Raw genomic sequence first — 20,169 nt, forward strand, 5'->3', positions numbered from 1 at the left:
ACAGACTTGTTATGAAGTTCTGTTTTTTTGGCACACTTTTGAAATGACAGACAGTTTTGTGATTTCTACTCTGACATCAAAGCCCCTGAGACACAGAAGACGTGCGTTACCCACAATCCCGAGGGGCATGAGCCCCTGTGACATCATGAGAGCTGTGAAAAGAGAGGCCAGATTTAGACTTGAGCTGCTAATACTGATGAGGTCTATAAACAGTGCTGGCCCTGAGCCTGTGTGTTATGTGTGTGTGTGTGTGTGTGTGTGTGTGTGTGTGTGTGTGTGTGTGTGTGGGTGGTGGGTGTGTGTGTAGGTGTGTGTAGGTGTGTGTGTGTGTGTATGAACTGTGCTCTATAAATAAACCTGGCAGCCCTGCCTGTTTCAGACCTTTGCCCCTACCTGCTATTCTCAGCAGGTACACACACACACACACACACACACACACACACACACACACACACACACACACACACAGCAGGTACACAGAGCCCCTATAACAGGTTTACAGCCTCTATGCCAGCCTATATATACACAGAGCTGCTATTTCTACCTGTGTGTACTACCTTCAGCAGGTATATACACTGAGCTGCTATCTCTACCTTCAGCAGGTATATACACAGAGCTGCCATCTCCACCTGTTTGTATTACCTTCAGCAGGTATATACACAGAGCTGCTATGTCTACCTTCAGCAGGTATATACACAGAGCTGCTATCTCTACCTTCAGCAGGTATATACACAGAGCTGCTATCTCTACCTGTTTGTACTTCAGCAGGTATATACACAGAGCTGCTATCTCTACCTGTGTGTATTACCTTCAGCAGGTATATACACAGAGCTGCTATCTCTACCTTCAGCAGGTATATACACAGAGCTGCTATCTCTACCTGTGTGTACTACCTTCAGCAGGTATATACACAGAGCTGCTATCTCTACCTTCAGCAGGTATATACACAGAGCTGCTATCTCTACCTTCAGCAGGTATATACACAGAGCTGCTGTCTACCTTCAGCAGGTATATACACAGAGCTGCTGTCTACCTTCAGCAGGTATATACACAGAGCTGCTATAACAGTTTGCTTCTCTTAGAAACATTCACCTCTCCAAACACAGAGCTCAAACATGCTGCTCCCCCAGACTGTTTTAGACCCTGATGCACACAGCTGCCTTGCTGTCCTGTTCTAGACTTCTGCTAGCTGTTAGCTGCCTTCAGCCCCAACACACAGCTGCCCTGCTAGCTGTTAGCTGCTAGCTGTTAGCTGCCTTCAGCCCAAACACACAGCTGCCCTGCTAGCTGTTAGCTGCTAGCTGTTAGCTGCCTTCAGCCCCAACACACAGCTACCCTGCTAGCTGTTAGCTGCTAGCTGTTAGCTGCCTTCAGCCCAAACACACAGCTGCCCTGCTAGCTGTTAGCTGCTAGCTGTTAGCTGCCTTCAGCCCCAACACACAGCTGCCCTGCTAGCTGTTAGCTGCTAGCTGTTAGCTGCCTTCAGCCCCAACACACAGCTGGCCTGCTAGCTGTTAGCTGCCTTCAGCCCAAACACACAGCTGCCCTGCTAGCTGTTAGCTGCCAGCTGTTCTAGACTGCTGCTCTCCAAGGCTTTGTGTGTTGATGCAAAAGTGAGTGCTGTATTGATGTGAGAGTGAGTGTGTGTGTGTTGATGTGAGAGTGAGTGATGTGATTTGAGAGTGTGTGTGTGTGTGTGGGGGAGAGTGTGTGTGTGTTGATTTGAGAGTGAGTGTGTGTTGATGTGAAAGTGAGTGACGTGATTTAAGAGTGACTGTGCGAGTGATGTGTTGTTGTGAGGGAGTGTGTTATTGTGAGAGTGAGTGTGTGTGTGTGTGAGAGAGAGAGAGAGAGAGAGAGAGTGAGTGTGTGTTGATGTGAGAGTGAGTGTGTGTGTGTGTGTGTGTGTGTGTGTGAAATAGAGAGAGAGAGTGAGTGTGTGTTGATGTGAGAGTGAGTGATGTTTTGAGGCATCACGGCATGAGAGCTGGACACCCGTAGAAGTGTGAGACCCGTGTCAAAGTGAGACCCTGTGCATGGGACTGGGTATCTGCTATCAGCCATGAAACTGGGTATCTGCCATCAGTCATCCCCTAACTGGGTATCTGCTATCATCCTCTAACTGGGAATCTGCTATCAGTCATCCGCTAACTGGGTATCTGCTATCATCCACATGCTCGTAACGCCAGAGAGTGTGTGAGACGAGACGCTCGTAATGCCATCATCCACTAACTGGGTAATCTGCTATCAGTCATCCCCTAACTGGGTATCTGCTACCAGTCAGTCATCCCCTAACTGGGAATCTGCTACCAGTCATCTGCTAACTGGGTATCTGCTATCATCCCCTAACTGGGTATCTGCTACCAGTCATCTGCTAACTGGGTATCTGCTATCATCCCCTAACTGGGTATCTGCTACCAGTCAGTCATCCCCTAACTGGGAATCTGCCATCAGTCAGTCATCCCCTAACTGGGTCTCTGCCATCAGTCAGTCATCCCCTAACTGGGAATCTGCTACCAGTCAGTCATCCACTAACTGGGTATCTGCTATCATCCCCTAACTGGGTATCTGCTATCATCCCCTAACTGGGAATCTGCTATCATCCTCTAACTGGGTATCTGCTATCAGTCATCCCCTAACTGGGTATCTGCTATCAGTCATCCCCTAACTGGGTATCTGCTTTCAGTCATCCTTTGACTTGATTTCTTGAAATGGTCTTCTGTCCAGACGCAGGGGAGAGAAAGGTTTCCTCTGGGATATAGAACACAGTCCAGTGTTGATTTGAGAGTTCACCAACATGGCTGCTAACATGATGAAGAATCAGTCCTTACCTGCATCTCTGCGATATCTCTCTCTCTGTGTGTGTGTGTGTGTGTGTGTGTGTGTGTGTGTGTGTGTGTGTGCCAGTCCTTACCTGCATCTCTGCGATATCTCTGTGTCTGTGTGTGTGTGTGTGTGTGTGTGCCAGTCCTTACCTGCATCTCTGCGATATCTCTGTGTCTGTGTTTATGGTCCTCATGAATGCTGGTCCACGTGTCCATCACTGCTGGGGTTAGTCCATGAGGAGGTTAGTCCATGATGGGGTTAGTCCCTCAGTAATCCGGTGGTCTTTGCCACTATCCGCACGGTGGGCTGTCCCGTCCTCGCGTCCCTCCAGCCCCAGACTCCCAGACACGGAGAACGAAGAGGACGGAGGAGCACACAGTCCAAATGTTCCTCGTTTAGCAGCAGCCGTGAACACACACCCAAACACACCAGCAAACAAACACACACACAAACACACCAGCAAACAAACACACACACACACACACAAACAAACAAACACACACCTCTCTGCTGTCAGCAGAGGAACACACCCAGTGTCCGTATCAGCAGAGGAACACACACCTCTCTGTATTAGCAGAGGAACACACACCTCTCTGTATCATCAGAGGAACACACGCCTCTCTGCTGTCTTGGTCACCTGAGTGTCACAAATAGCAGCAGATGAGAGATGAGAGCCAGTTTGACACGGGGCTAAAGAGGATTACTTAGTCAGGAGTCTCCCTCCACCTCTCTCCCTCTCTCTCTCTCTCTCCCTCCCCCTCCCTCTCTCTCTCCCTCCCCCTCCCTCTCTCTCTCCCTCCACCTCTCACTCTCCCTCTCCCTCTCTCTCTCCCTCTCCCTCCCCCTTCCTCCACCTCTCCCTCTCGCCCTCCCTCCCCCCACCCTCCTCTCTCTCTCTCTCTCTCCCCCCCCCCCTCCCTCTCTCTCCCTCTGACATCATGTTGATATGGTGGAAATGCAGTGTGAAGTCTCTTTATTCCATCTGTATTCATTTTAGTTTGTGTGAAACTCAACCTGCTGAGATACACACTGTATTTCCAACGTGAAGAAATAAATATAAAATATACATTAAAGGAATGATAAATTAATAAAATAATAGTTAGATCTCCCTCTCTCTCTCTCTCTGTCTCTCTCTGTGTGTGTGTGTGTGTGTGTGTGTGCGAGGAAAAGGGATAAAAAGAGAGGGAAGGAGAGAAAGAGAAGTAGAGAGAGGCCACAATATTAGGGAGGATTTCCACATTAGCAGAACAGGCCAACTGGCTCCATGCATCCTGGTTAATAAGCTGCGTAAGCCCCTCAGACCATAAGCCCTGGTGGAACCACAGCCTGAACACACACAAACACACCCAAACACACCCAAACACACCACTGCACACACCCAAACAGCCTGAACACACACAAACACACCCAAACACCACCCAAACAGCACTGAACACACCCAAACACACCCAAACACCACCCAAACACCACCCAACACACTCTACTCAACACACTCTACTCAACACACCCAAACACCACCCAAACACCACCCAACACACTCTACTAAACACACCCAAACACACACAAACACACCCAACACACTCTACTCAACACACTCAACACACCCAAACACACCCAAACACCACCCAACACACCACCCAAACACACCCAAACACACCACCCAAACACCACCCACACACACCCCCAAACACACCACCCAAACACCACCCAACACACTCTACTAAACACACCCAAACACACCCAAACACCACCCAACACACTCTACTAAACACACCCAAACACACCCAACACACTCTACTAAACACACCCAAACAGACCCAAACACACCCAACACACTCTACTAAACACACCCAAACACACCCAAACACACCCAAACACACTCAACACACCCAAACACACCCAAACACACCCAAACACACTCAACACACCCAACACACCCAAACACACACAAACACCACTGAACACCACCCAACACACTCTACTAAACACACACAAACACACTCTACTCAACACCACCCAACACCACCCAACACCACCCAAACACCACCCAAACACACCCAAACACCACCCAAACACCACTCAACACACTCTACTCAACACACCCAACACACTCTACTCAACACACCCAACACACCCAAACACACCCAAACACCACCCAACACACTCTACTAAACACACACAAACACACCCAACACACTCAACACACTCAACACACACAAACACACCCAACACACTCAACACACTCAACACACACAAACACACCCAACACACCCAAACACCACCCAAACACCACCCAACACACTCTACTCAACACACCCAAACACCACCCAAACACCACCCAACACACTCTACTAAACACACCCAAACACACCCAAACACACACAAACACACCCAACACACTCTACTCAACACACTCAACACACCCAAACACCACCCAACACACCACCCAAACACACCACCCAAACACACCCAAACACCACCCAACACACTCTACTAAACACACCCAAACACACCACCCAAACACCACCCAACACACTCTACTAAACACACCCAAACACACCCAAACACCACCCAACACACTCTACTAAACACACCCAAACACACCCAACACACTCTACTAAACACACCCAAACAGACCCAAACACACCCAACACACTCTACTAAACACACCCAAACACACCCAAACACACTCAACACACCCAAACACACCCAAACACACTCAACACACCCAACACACCCAAACACACACAAACACCACTGAACACCACCCAACACACTCTACTAAACACACACAAACACACTCTACTCAACACCACCCAACACCACCCAACACCACCCAAACACACCCAAACACCACCCAAACACCACTCAACACACTCTACTCAACACACCCAACACACCCAAACACACCCAAACACCACCCAACACACTCTACTAAACACACACAAACACACCCAACACACTCAACACACTCAACACACACAAACACACCCAACACACTCAACACACTCAACACACACAAACACACCCAACACACCCAAACACACTCTACTAAACACACCCAAACACACCCAAACACCACCCAACACACTCTATTAAACACACCCAAACACACTCTACTGAACACACTCTACTCAACACACCCAACACACACAAACACACTCAACACACCCAAACACCACCCAACACACTCTACTAAACACACCCAAACACACTCTACTAAACACACCCAAACACACCCAACACACTCTACTAAACACACCCAAACACACCCAAACACACCCAAACACACTCTACACACCCAAACACCACCCAAACACACTCTACTGAACACACCCAAACACACTCTATTGAACACACCCAAACACCACCCAACACACCCCAAACACACTCTACTAAACACACCCAAACACACCCAAACACACTCTACTAAACACACCCAAACACACCCAAACACCACTCAACACACACCCAAACACACCCTACTCAACACACCCAAACACACCCAACACACTCTACTCAACACACCCAAACACACCCAAACACACTCTACTAAACACCACTCAACACACCCAAACACACTCTACTAAACACCCCCAAACACCCCAAACACACCCAAACACCACCCAACACCACCCAAACACACCCAAACACCACTCAACACACTCAACACACCCAAACACACTCTACTAAACACACCCAAACACACTCTACTAAACACACCCAAACACACTCTACTAAACACACCCAAACACCACCCAACACACTCTACTCAACACACTCAAACACACCCAAACACACTCTACTAAACACACCCAAACACACCCAAACACACCCTAAACACACCCAAACACCACCCAACACCACCCAAACACACTCTACTAAACACACCCAAAACACACCCAAACACACTCAACACACTCTACTAAACACACCCAAACACCACCCAAACACACTCTACTAAACACACCCAACACCACCCAAACACCACCCAACACACCACCCAAACACACTCAACACACACAACACACTCTACTCAACACACCCAAACACACCCAACACACTCTACTCAACACACCCAAACACACCCAAACACACTCTACTAAACACACCCAAAACACACCCAAACACACCCAAACACACACACTCTACTAAACACACCCAAACACCACCCAAACACACTCTACTAAACACACCCAACACCACCCAACACACCACCCAAACACACCCAAACACACTCTACTAAACACACCCAAACACCACCCAAACACACCCAAACACACCCAACACACTCTACTCAACACACCACCCAAACACCACCCAACACACTCTACTAAACACACCCAAACACCAATCAACACACCCAAACACACTCTACTAAACACACCCAAACACCCAAACACACCCAAACACACTCTACTAAACACACCCAAACACACTCTACCAGGGTTTTTCCTGGGTCAAAATGGGTCTTCGGTGCTCCAAAAAAAAAAGTCTGTGTTGCCATGTCACCTTATTAGCTTACATTTACCCATTTCAGAAATAATGGAGGATATGCTTCAGGAAATCATTTTGCTTCCACTTTAGATTAAAATAGTTAGGCTAATAGATTAACAATAGTCCAAGCCCCATGGTGCTATCATGTATGGTTCAAAGAGTATCAAGGTTTACCTCTTTACATATATATGCAAACTACTGAAATGTATATCAATAGAATCTGGAACTAACCAGTGGTCAGAAATGGAACACACAAATTATGAAATTCAAGTTTATCTATTATTACTATTCATTTTTATTATACAAACCTACATACCATTCTTTTTGTTTTTTTTATTAAAACTGTCCACAAATATGTTTAATGTTGTGTTTAACCTCTATTGGCCCACCAATGGAGGCTGCGTTGGAAATCAAACTTTTGTCAGCATTTTGAGTGGACATTTCATTTGCATTTGTACAGGTGTATTCGTGCACGTCGGGCTGGCCCTTGCAGCGGAACGACAGTTTACAACCGCACCGGTTTATCAATGATAATATTAATATTATTATATTCGAGATGCAACACAAATCTATCCGCTCTCCTCAGAACGAGCTGAGCTTTCATTGATAAACCAATGCGGTTGTCTGCCTCTCCCGAGGCCTCGCGGTCTACTGGTACTCGTTCAAACGGGTAGACAAATCAAATAATAGCCTACACCTGTGTAGGTTCTCAACATAGCAGATATTTTAATACATTGAAAGCCATGAATACTGAAAATAGAATGTTATGCTCAAAATCACCGTCGACTGATGAAGTCAGGATGCATACGCAAGTTGAGTGATTGGCAGCTGCCGCTCTGTCCATTGCGCACCTCACAGTTGCGTATTGATCAGACAAGAAGACACGCTTATCAACTCGATTACTATTGATCAAAACAGAACGAGGTTTCGGCTGTAGCCTATACTTGAAACATACTATTGAGACCATATTCGCTTACATGGAAGGCGCATCCCACCCCCTGAGCCAATCATTGAACAGAGGCTGCTCCTAGCTTGCCAGTTTAGAGAAGATGTGGGTTTGAATTTGAGATTTGAGCAAGCAACTTAATGTAGCTAGCTTTTAGCTGTTTTAAACCAAGGCACTTTACTTCAAAAATGTTGTTTTCAACCTGCTTCCCAATCTGGTTAAAACAACTAGTGAAAGGTGTTTTAGAATAATATTAATGCCATATACAATAGCAAACAAATCAAGCTTTATTTATTTAATCGAACTCGCCCAAAAAACAAGTCAGAAGCCTGCCAAGTAGCCTACGTCTTTCAACCAGTAGATGGCGACATTAATAGCACTTTCTTAACAATGCATAGTATAGTTATCAATCTTCATTGCAATTATAGCACACCAAACAATTAAATCTGACATTACAAAAAGCAATCCAACGTTAGTTGGATTCAGTTATCATTAAACCAACTCACAGCACCGCAAATAAGCATTGCAGTTCACAAAGCTTTCCAAAACTTAAATAGCTAACAAGAAGTGATGACGGCTATCAAAAACATCGTTGCTACTAGCTGGTTTAGAAGACCTGTCGTTAGCTAGATTAGCTTGCACACAGACACAACGCAGGAGGCACCACAGGCAGACTTAGACACATTAACGTGAGCGATTTTTTTGGTCACTGTTGTCCCAAATGTATGTACTGTATTATTGCAATTACATTTATTTTTTTTATAAAAAATACATCGGTTGCTTGGTGCCCCTGGAGTCTTGGTGCCCCTGGGCAGGTGCACATATGGTTAATCCGGCCATGTGGATGATACTGGTTAAGAATAAAAACTGATCATTTGACTAATTTCATAACAAGCGTCAAGAGATCCGCGAACCCACGAACTTCATTGGATGTTTCTTTTAGGCGCGAAACGAGTGTTCTCGAGCGTGGTATAAACCTGTGACTGGCCCTCAGCGGCTCTCTGAGGAGAATCGGCGTCAGTTATCACCCAACTGACACCAGAAGTGAGTTGACGGAGACAGAATAAGCCGGTTTGGTGAGCGTCTTTTCATCGAGAGCCGTTGGTTTTATCGTGTAGCGCATTACAGCAGGTTGGTGATATTGAAATATAAAATGAACACCGACTACGTTAGCAGTAAGTTAAAGTTCAACCGTTCACTCTTCGCCTTTACAGTTAGCTAAAAATGACCGTTAGTCTGCGGTTTACTGTTAGCCAGCATATCAGTGAATTCTAGAGAATGTTATGTTAGCTAATGTTAACTAATGTCAATTAGCTATCTAATACCTGGATTAAATTACGTTAGTTTTATTTAGCCAGCCTATACTAGACGTGGGCTGTTAAATAATGAGATGAGGTACTGCTGTAATTCTATTGTAATGAAGAAAACTTATATTATCAGTATCGATAATTAGGCTAACTGCCTAACACCTCGTATAACGTTACTTAATGTAAGAAATTGTCGTGGTAGCCTAAATCTTTTGGAGGTTCGGTTGTTCTGGTGTAAATGTTTCCTCACAGGTTATGTTTGTTGGGATAAATAAATAAGTAACGTGAGGCTTCTTTATGTCGCTTTCAAACGCCTTCGCCCGCGCGCGCACATTTTCTGTCACAAGTCGAATTTTAAGTTAGCCAATGTTAGACTGAAAAAAGTCTGAATGTTAGTTATCAAGATAGTTGCCCAGTTAATTAGGTTTTCCAAAGTAGCGTGTAATGAGGAAACTGCAGAGCCTCGTCACTGCTGAAGTCAAACTATGCTTGGTGTTTCTGTCACTTGCACTTTACCATGAGCGGACATGCACTTTGTGTGCGCGCTAACGCCTGCTTTAGACCGGGTCCGAGTACATATGCGAGTCAACCGGAACTCCGTTCATTTCACAAACCCTAAAGTCTGACATGACTGGACCTCAGGACACGTTTGAGAGCGGCTCTTCTAAACTAATGAAAAGCCTAATGATGAGAATGCGAATGAGGTCCCTGAAATCATATTTCACTTGCACTGTTGGAGAGGGGCGTTAGATAAAGTTAAAGAAAACTTTGATAACATTTGTGTACTTCAAGGTAACTTCTATATGAGGAGACTAATTCTTTTTTTTAAAAACTTAAAAAAGGTTATTGTTTTTTAATGTAATTTTGCTAACATAAAGAACCATTGATGATAAAGTGTTTTTGTGTATTTTTTTGTTTTCTAGGTGAAATACCTTTTCAGCTAGTCAACTCCTGTGACAGCAAGGTCTGAGAAACATACATCCAACCATGAGTTCATCTGATGAGGTCAGTAGAGTTCAGCAATATCCTGCACTTGCTGTTACACTTTCAATCATTTCTACTATCTGCTCCCTGCATCACACACACACACACACACACAATCACTCATGTACACACATTCACTCACACACAATCACTCATGTACACACACACACACACGCATTCTGCTTTACTGCACCTGTCTCTGAGTCGTGTGTGTCTGCATCCTAGGAGAGTTTCAATGACCTCAGAGTGCACTTCACGCAGACCGAGTGGCGGCGGCTGCCGAATGGGAGAAGGTGCGCTTCAAAAACATGAAGAGGAGCCACCTGGCCATGCTGGCTATAGGTAGCCATTACGTCACAGTTTCAGTTTTTTGCCCTGAGCTGTCCTGAGCCTTTGATAAAATTAGATTATTTTGTCAGGTGTTTCACTAATAACAAAACAATAACATTAATTACAAAAGCTTCTGCCAAATAATTCAACTTAAATATCTGTGATCAGTGGTAGTCTGTCTGTATTTTGCCAATGTACACTATGATTTTAGAGTTGTAAACCACACGTCATACAGTATCTGTCTGTCTTTCTGCCTTGACCTGTCTGCCTTCCTGCCTGCCTATTGGCTTTTTTTCCTGTCGTTCCCCCCGTCAGGTCTGTCCTCCACTCCTCCAGCCTTCATGAAGCAGGGCCGGGCCAGAAGGGAAACGTTGGCGAGAGCATCCGCTGCTGACAGCACCGACTCAGAGGAAGAGTGGACACCCAGTTTGGAGAGGAGACCTCCAGGTCAGCATACAGCAAAAGATTTGAAATCATCTTACCAGACAGAGAAATGAGAAATGCTCATTATGTGCAATCCAACATAATACAGTTGAAACGTCACCTCTCTTAAACTGTTTCGACATAGCCTGAACATTATAACAATCATGAAAGGGAATTTATTGCAGGACTGTTATATAAGACTGCTTTAGTTTTCGCTAGGTGCACCTATGAAACTGGGAACTGAGTGTACAATACACAAAGGTTATATAATAATTATCGGTACATATGAACCTCTATGCACATGGGTGCGCAGGTTTTTTTCCCGCTGTTGCCGCCTCTGAAATGTTTTTTTATTACTATTATTATTATTATCATTATTATTATTAGATTAGAGAAAAGAGTACAAATAGAGAAAGATGAAGACGTCAACTGATTCTGTCTTCTTCAGCCTCTCGTGCCTTCAGAGCTCCTGTCAGAACCCTAGCTGAGTCCAGAGTCGGCTCCGTGAGGCGCACCCAGCCCCCAGCTCCTGCCCTGCCATCTCAGGTGAACACCCAGCCCCCAGCTCCTGCCCTGCCATCTCAGGTGAACACCCAGCCCCCAGCTCCTGCCCTGCCATCTCAGGTGAACACCCAGTCCCCAGCTCCTGCCCTGCCCTCTCAGGTGAACACCCAGCCCCCAGCTCCTGCCCTGCCATCTCAGGTGAACAGCTAAACTTTTTGGCCGTCCTTATGAAGAAAGATAGGAAGGGATCATATAAATAATTAAGGGAAAATTACCAAAACTCTTTATTTTAGTGTTTATGCTACTCAGGGTTCCTGTGGATCCTTAAATCTGAGAAAGTGAGGTGTGCTCTGGAAAACAAAGAGAGAGAGTCTGTGAGGACGTGACAACAAAGTGACATCAGGTTACAGTTTGAAGGAGAGGCAGACAGTTTACATAGGTTCCAGATTAAACCATACGCCCTGATTCGAGTCAAACACAATGGACGAATTCCAGGTGTACCAACAACAAATGTACAAGATTTATTATCTGTTAAAGTTATTTTGTAGCGTGCATGTTATTTCATAGTAACAAGTTATCTTCTTTTGTTGCTGAACCTCTTTTACCTGACTCCGATAACCACGCCTATCACCTTGACAACGCCTCAAGCACTAGTTAGCCCTGCTTGGCCCAAGGGTAATCGGCCTTGGCACGCACTAGCTCGCCCGGATTTGGCCAAATAGTAGAAACATGACTATTGGCCAGATTATAGAAACGTGGAGATGGAGACAAAGAAGTCCATGACATGAAGAAACAATTTATTGTGTTTATAGTACTGGACAACATGACAGAACACTGTTCATGTATTCTGTTCATTCGTTGGATTGACTGCCTAAAAATACTCGCTGTATTAGAGATACTGATGACCATCTTATCAGTCAAATGTTATTTACTATAGTTGTCATGGTTACCATTCCTAGTTTACTGAGTGACTTGACCGGATCTGCTGCTTAGATGTCCCGTTATACTGAAATATCAGACACCTGTCAGCCAATCAGAAAAGAGTATGAAGACATTAAGTTAGGTGAACAGGGAGAGCACTAGACACTAGAGCAGTGGTCACCAACCTTTTTAGGCCAAAGATCACCGACCTTTGCCTTGGTGACCCGAAGATCTACCTATTGAGGCGTTGAGAGACAGAACAGACTCCAGACTGTACTTACAACTTAACTTTATATTTGGCCTTATTGTAATTGAATGAAATCTTTGTGAACAATATGAACAAGAAAAAACACTTTTGCAATGAGCAGGCTGGATATGAGCGGTTTTATTTATAAACTGAAGTTACAACACAACACTGACAAATTTCTCATGTGACAAGTCAGTGTGATGGCTGTGATTGAACACTGTCTGTGAGTGCCTTGTAGTTCGGCTCATAAGCAGAGACAGCCAGTCTGAGGCAGTCTGTGAGGTGTCTGTCAGTAAGCCGGCTCCTGTACTTGGATTTGGTGATTTTCATCTGTGAAAATGCCATTTCACAGAGGTAGGTTGATCCAAAGTAGGCACTCACTTTTAGTGCACATGCGCTGAGGAGAGGAAACTTCTGTCGGCTGAGAAGTCCTCAAAAGTCCCTGTCCCTTGATCTGGCTTTCAGCTCTATGTCATTTTGCAAATCAAGCATCTCCATGTCCACTCCACCTGCCAAAGCAAATGCTTTCTCGAATTTGTCTGCAACCTCCTCTGTATCAATTGGCAGGAATGGGTTTGAAACAAACGCAGCAATATCCTTCATGATTTCTAACTCACCAAAACGTCGACTGAACTCCGCTGCCAGTTTGTCCAGGTGCACACAGTACTGCTCAGGGTGAAAATCAGAAGAGTCTTTGATGGACTGTGACATTTTTTCCAGGTTTGTAAAGTGTGCCAGCCTCCCTTTCCTTAGATTCGTGGTCCAGACACAGAGTTTGGCCTTGAACGCATTCACTGCACTTATCATGTGGATGAGGTGCCGGTCTTTTCCCTGGAGTTCGTGGTTGAGCGAGTTCAGTTTTCCGGTTAGGTCCGTCAGAAACCCCAGGTCCAGTAGCCACGCATCCGTTGAAAGTTCCTCGTGCTCCTCGTTCCTTTTCGACAGAAAGGTCTTAATCTCAGGCAGCACGTCAACAAATCGCTGCAGCACTTTTCCGCGACTCAACCACCTGACATCAGCATGCAGAAGCAGGTCTCCATACGCCGAATCGAGCTCATCCAATAACGCCTTGAATAAGCGATGCTGAAGCGATTTTGCTCGAATCGAGTTTACCACTTTGACCACCAGTGACATGACATGAGAAAAGTCCACAACCTTCCCAGCCAAGGCTTGCTGATGAATCACACAGTGATATTTCATGAAGTCGGGGAAATCCGGATCATTACGGCACAGTGCTATAAAACCAGCGTGCACACCGCACATTGCCGGTGCCCCATCGGTAGTGATTGCCACCAGTTTATGAATGGGGATGTTCTTTTCACGGACATAGCTTTTAAACACGTTGTAAATATCCTCACCTCTCGTTCTCTCTTTTAATTGGAGAACAGTGAGGAAGTCCTCCTTTGTTGTAAAGTACTGGAAAGCCATTCTGACAAATACAACAAGCTGAGCCGTGTCCATTACATCCAGCGATTCATCGAACTGCAGTGAAAAATATTCACAGAGTGACAAGTCCTTCAACACCTGTTGACCAACGTTCTCCGACAGTAACTCGATCCTTCGTGTCACTGTTGTAGGACCAAGAGGCACAGCACAGAATGCAGCTTTTATGTCCTCTTTGTTTTTGAAGGTGCTGCAAACAGTCTCTGCGGTGACGGTCAATAGTTCCTTAAATAAATCCCCATCTGTAAAAGGCCTCTTGTGTTTAGCCAGAATGTGGCTAATACGAAATGACGCCTCAGTTGCAGCCTTACTTTGAGAAGTAGGTTGTGAGAAAAGCGACTGTTGAGCCTTCAACTCCACTTTCAGCTCCTGAACTTTCTTGGCGCGGATTGCGCTCTTTGGTGGATAGCAGTCTTTGAATTTCTGATGGTTAGTGTTGTGGTGCCGCTCCAAATTCCCTCGCTTAGACAGTGCCTGTGGCTGGTGGCACAACATACACACACTCTTGTCTTTTACCAAGGTAAAGATGAATTCCTCCTCCCATTCTGGATGGAAACTGTAGTTTCTCGCCTTCTTTCGTGGTGTCTCCGGCATGCTCGCTAACAATATGTGGACAACACGGCCAGGTAAATAAACAAACCAACGGCAACCACGCCCACAGATATCATGGGATAGCAGTTCTCTCAAAGGTCGTCTTCGGGGGAAAAAACGCCTACTATCAACCTATTGCTCCACCTATTATTCTGTCGGTGAATTGCTTTGCAACACGCACAAGCCTGTATGCAAATCCAGGTACAAGAGAACGCGCGTTCAGTTTAAAAATCCTCCACGTTCATGAATCAGTCAGAGATCTGTTTTTCTGAAATTATTTTGGAGATCGACAGGGAAAGTCTCTGAGATCGACACGTCGATCACGATCAACGGGTTGGCGACCTCTGCACTAGAGAAAGTGGGAAATGTTGAGCGTTTGTTCACTAGTTGATTTATAGTCAGAAAATCCCGATCCTTGGTAGGAAAAAGCCATGATGTTGCCCAAAGCAAGCATCCTCCTGAGCCAGAAAGCTTTTGTTCAGGTTTAGGCTCTCAAATGTTTAAGACAAAGCTGGGTGCAGTTTTGACGCACATGTTCAGGGGTTGCACACTACCCTGTGTTTGTGCCTGCACTAGCTTGTCTTGTCACTTCTTCTCTATGCAGCCAATCAGCGACGACAACGGGACTTCACAGCCAATCAGCAAGGACATTCAGATTTCACAGCCAATCGGAAATAGAAACAGCAGTCCCACAGAACAGGCTATAGAGACAGAGGAGAACAAACAGGTGTTGTAAAACACACACACACACACAGACACTCACCAAAGCACACACACACACACACTCACCAAAACGCTCACGTACAAACACACACTCCCCAAAACACACACACACACACTCACCAAAACACTCACGTACAAACACACACTCCCCAAAACACACACACACACTCACCAAAACACACACACACACACACACACAAACAGAACCATAGAGGGAGAGGAGAGCAAACAGGTTTCATAAACACACACACTATAGAATAGACACAGCAGTTTTCAACCTATCAGCAGCAATGCTCAGTGTCCTCAGGCCTTACAGTAAAACACACTAACACGCACATACAGAACATATGCATAAACGGGACAGAACTCATGTTTGCTGATTCAAACTCTCAGACAGAACTCATGTTTGCTGATCAAACTCTCGGACAGAACTCATGTTTGCTGATCGAACTCTCAGACAGAACTCATGTTTGCTGATCGAACTCTCAGACAGAACTCGTGTTTGCTGATCAAACTCTCAGACAGAACTCGCTCCTGTCCCTCCTCAGGTCCCCAGAACAGACTCAGACCAGGGTGGAGAGAGAGACGGCGTGGAGAGTGTGGATGGACAGGGAGGGAGAGAGCAAGACCCAACAGCAAAGAGACCTGGTGAGAGGGTTTTTACACAGGAGAGTATACACGCACACACACACACACACACACACACACAACATAGGTCAGTATTTAGACATAAAGTAGTTGAGCAGAAAAAGGCAAACAGCAAAATGGTTTCACAAGTCTGTTTTGTTTGTGTGTGTCTCAGGTGTGTCTAAGAGAGAAACAGCAGAAAGACCAGTTGGCGTTGAGGCAGCCAACAGACTAGTGTCACACACACAGAAACACACACACATATGTATACTGTATGGCAGATCTAGATACATAAAGCAGTCATTTCAAAGAGGAGATTACTTAATACTTTGCCTTATGATTAGTAAAGGTAAGAAACTATTTATTTTAAAAGTTTGTTTTCTTTTATGCATTGTGTTTGTCTTTTTGTTTTATGTGTGTGTGTCAGGAATGTCAAAGAGAGAGTGGTTGAAACAGCAGAAAGGCCAGTTGAACAACTACAAGCGTGGAGGAAGCCTGCGCAGCAGACCCAGAGTGAGCTATACAGAGGAAGAGGAGCCCAAAGATGAAGATTACCTCTGTGAGTTGCTCCTACTGCTACCTTCCTACTTGACACAATCTCTCTCTTTCTCTCTCTATCTCTCTTTTCAATGACTGGTGTAAGTGCAGTAATATCACTAAATTTCAACAGTATAATTGTTCATTGACTCCATCATTTTGCAAATGTATAGGTCCTCTTTTCTCCTCTTAACTTCACCACTCTAAAGGTTGATCTGCTGATGACTTCATACCGTTTTCAGCCATTTTAAATTGATGTTTTCACAGTTGCTGGTTATTGAGTTTTACAACAATGATTGTACATCTTTAGGTTGCATCATAATATCAGTACATTATCTCTGATTCGTTTCTTTTCTCTGCAGACTGTGAGGACTGTGAGTCTTTCTACATTGATGTGTGTGGGGTCCATGGCCCCCCTAACTTCATCCCCGACACCCCAGCTCCTTTAGGGGTCTCAGACCGAGCCAGACTCACCCTGCCACCTGGACTGGTGGTCAGAGAGTCCAACATCCCAAACGCTGGTCTGGGGGTGTTCAACCAGGGTCAGACGGTGCCCAAAAGGGTGCACTTTGGCCCCTATGAGGGAGAGGTGATGGACAGGGACGAGGCCATAGAGAGCGGATACTCCTGGGTGGTGAGGGATCAAATGGTGTTTCTAAATAATATATGTTTCCAGTCTAAAAAAACTGATTCCAAAAAAATCAAACATTCTGTTCAAAACGTTTAACTCCTCTGTACTGAAACAGGTGACAGTGTTTGATTAAATGTTTCCACAGACATACAAGAGCCGACATACAGATGAGTACATAGACGCAAAGAGAGAAACCCACTCCAACTGGATGAGGTTACGTCCTTCTTTATTTCCTCTTGATTCTTTCACTTGAAGGTTCACTTGAAGCTCCTCTAGCTGGCCGTTCAGTGTGTGTCTCAATAGTAAAACTTAACTCAATTCCAGCCAATCAACACGTTGATTCAGGAGCACATTGGCACATTGCCATTATCGCGGACTGTACCTTTAAGTCTGTCTCTGTCTTTTCTGCTGTTCTTGTTGCTGTCACTGATATAAGTCATGTATTTCATACCCAGCTTTATATTTATATAATAATTTGTCAGGTTTTAATGGCACACACGACACACTGGAACACACACGTGAATATATGTAGGCGACACAGGACACACGCAGGCCTGAGGTCGCGGTGAATTTATTCTCTGCCTTTTCCCATCCTGGAACGTCCCTCCTCCAGGACCCCCCAGGAGCAGTGGGCAGCTTGTAAGCGCCCGAGGACCAAGTGAAGTGAACTGTCCATCTTTGGTCGGGGATGGACATGTGTTCTGTTCTTCTTGCATGTTTTTTTTGTTGGGGTTGTTAGTGGAGGACACCCCTTGTGAACACGGCGAGAACATGCAAACTCCACACAGGAAGGCCCGGGAGATAGCCCACCTGAGCACTGAAGGTCTGGGGAGGACCGCCCCCCAGAGCCAACAGCGCCCCATGCGGGAATCGAACCCATGACCTTCTTGCTGTGGGGCGGCAGTGCAAGCAACTGAGCCACCATGCCACATAAAGTTGTAGAACTAGTATTTACACTTCTCTCTTCTGTGTCATTTTCATTTTCTGGTTTCCCCATCAGGTATGTGAACTGCGCTCGTGACGATGAGGAGCAGAACCTGGTGGCGTTTCAGTACAGAGGGGGGATTGTGTATCGCTGCTGTAAGCCCATCGCCCCTGGAGAGGAGCTGCTGGTCTGGTATGGAGAGGACTACGCCAGAGACCTGGGCATCACCTTCGACTACCTGTGGGACATCAAGAGTAGCGCCAAAGGTACATCACAATGTTACACCTGAAATACTGTCTGTTCAAAGGTAGCAGCAACCATCTCCGCTTCACATGCTTTGAACTAAATCTGCCATCTAGGCCAACCTCATCTATTGAGATCACACCACCCTCGTTAGAACACCGCCCTCGTTAGGGTTGGACGACTCAGCAACCATCTCAGCTTCACCTGCTGTGAAAGACCTTGATTATAAAAGAATGTTAAAGAGCAATTCTGCATCACAGATCTGAATCACTGATGCGTGAATATAAGATGATGAGAATATTGAAATGAATGACAGTAAGAAATGTTGGAAAAGAAATGGTTAAAATGTATGTATGTACTTTTATGTAAAAAGTTAACATCCAACATGTTTCTTTGCCTGAACCTAAATGTCATCTTTCTCTTTGTTCTTTCTGTCAGAGGTGTCGGCGTCTCAGGTGTTCTCGTGCTCCTTGTGTCCGTTTTCCTACACGGCTCAAATCTACCTCCACAAGCACATCAAGAGGAACCACACGGACGAGTACGTGAGACTGCTGAGGTCTGGAGAGATCAGATCAGAGACTTTGACACCTTCCAGAAGCGGTGACCAACACACACAGAAACATTTAACTGTGCCGTCCAGGTCAACATCCAGTAAAGTCATCCCTAACCCCTCTTCACAACAGGAAGGAGCAAATGACAAGAGAAGTCACCACTGCACTCAGTGTGGCAAGAGCTTTACTCGAGAGGATAATCTCAAACGACACCAGCGCACTCACACAGGAGAGAGGCCGTACCACTGCACTCAGTGTGGCAAGAGCTTTACTCAAGCGGGAACTCTCAAACTACACCAGCGCACTCACACAGGAGAGAGGCCGTACCACTGCACTCAGTGTGGCAAGAGCTTTACTGAGAGGGGACATCTCAAACTACACCAGCGCACTCACACAGGAGAGAGGCCGTACCACTGCACTCAGTGTGGCAAGAGCTTTACTCAAGAGGGACATCTCAAACTACACCAGCGCATTCACACAGGAGAGAAGCCGTACCACTGCACTCAGTGTGGCAAGAGCTTCACTGTTGGGGGAAATCTCAAACTACACCAGCGCACTCACACAGGAGAGAGGCCGTACCACTGCACTCAGTGTGGCAAGAGCTTCACTGTTGGGGGAAATCTCAAACTACACCAGCGCACTCACACAGGAGAGAGGCCGTACCACTGCACTCAGTGTGGCAAGAGCTTCACTTCTGCAGGTCAATTAAAGACACACCGGTGCACTCACACGAAAGAGCCCTAACCATGCGCTTTGTGAAACAAGAACTTCATCTCATTGCAGGAAGAACTTTAAAAGGTAAAGATGTATTTGTATTGCTTTTTATTATTTGCAAAAGTATTTAGTTTAGTGACATAGTACTAGTTAGAGCATTACTTTATTACTGTAACTTTTTTAACTTTAATATTTTAAC

General features: G+C 45.6%; 1 pseudogene; it reads left to right on the top strand.

Moving 5' to 3' along the window:
• Positions 1 to 16,798: 16,798 nt before the first annotated feature.
• Positions 16,799 to 19,910, top strand: LOC105901591 (annotated as a pseudogene).
• Positions 19,911 to 20,169: the final 259 nt, after the last annotated feature.

This window comes from Clupea harengus, chromosome 15 (assembly GCF_900700415.2).
Source record: "Clupea harengus chromosome 15, Ch_v2.0.2, whole genome shotgun sequence".
Lineage (NCBI taxonomy): Eukaryota > Metazoa > Chordata > Actinopteri > Clupeiformes > Clupeidae > Clupea > Clupea harengus.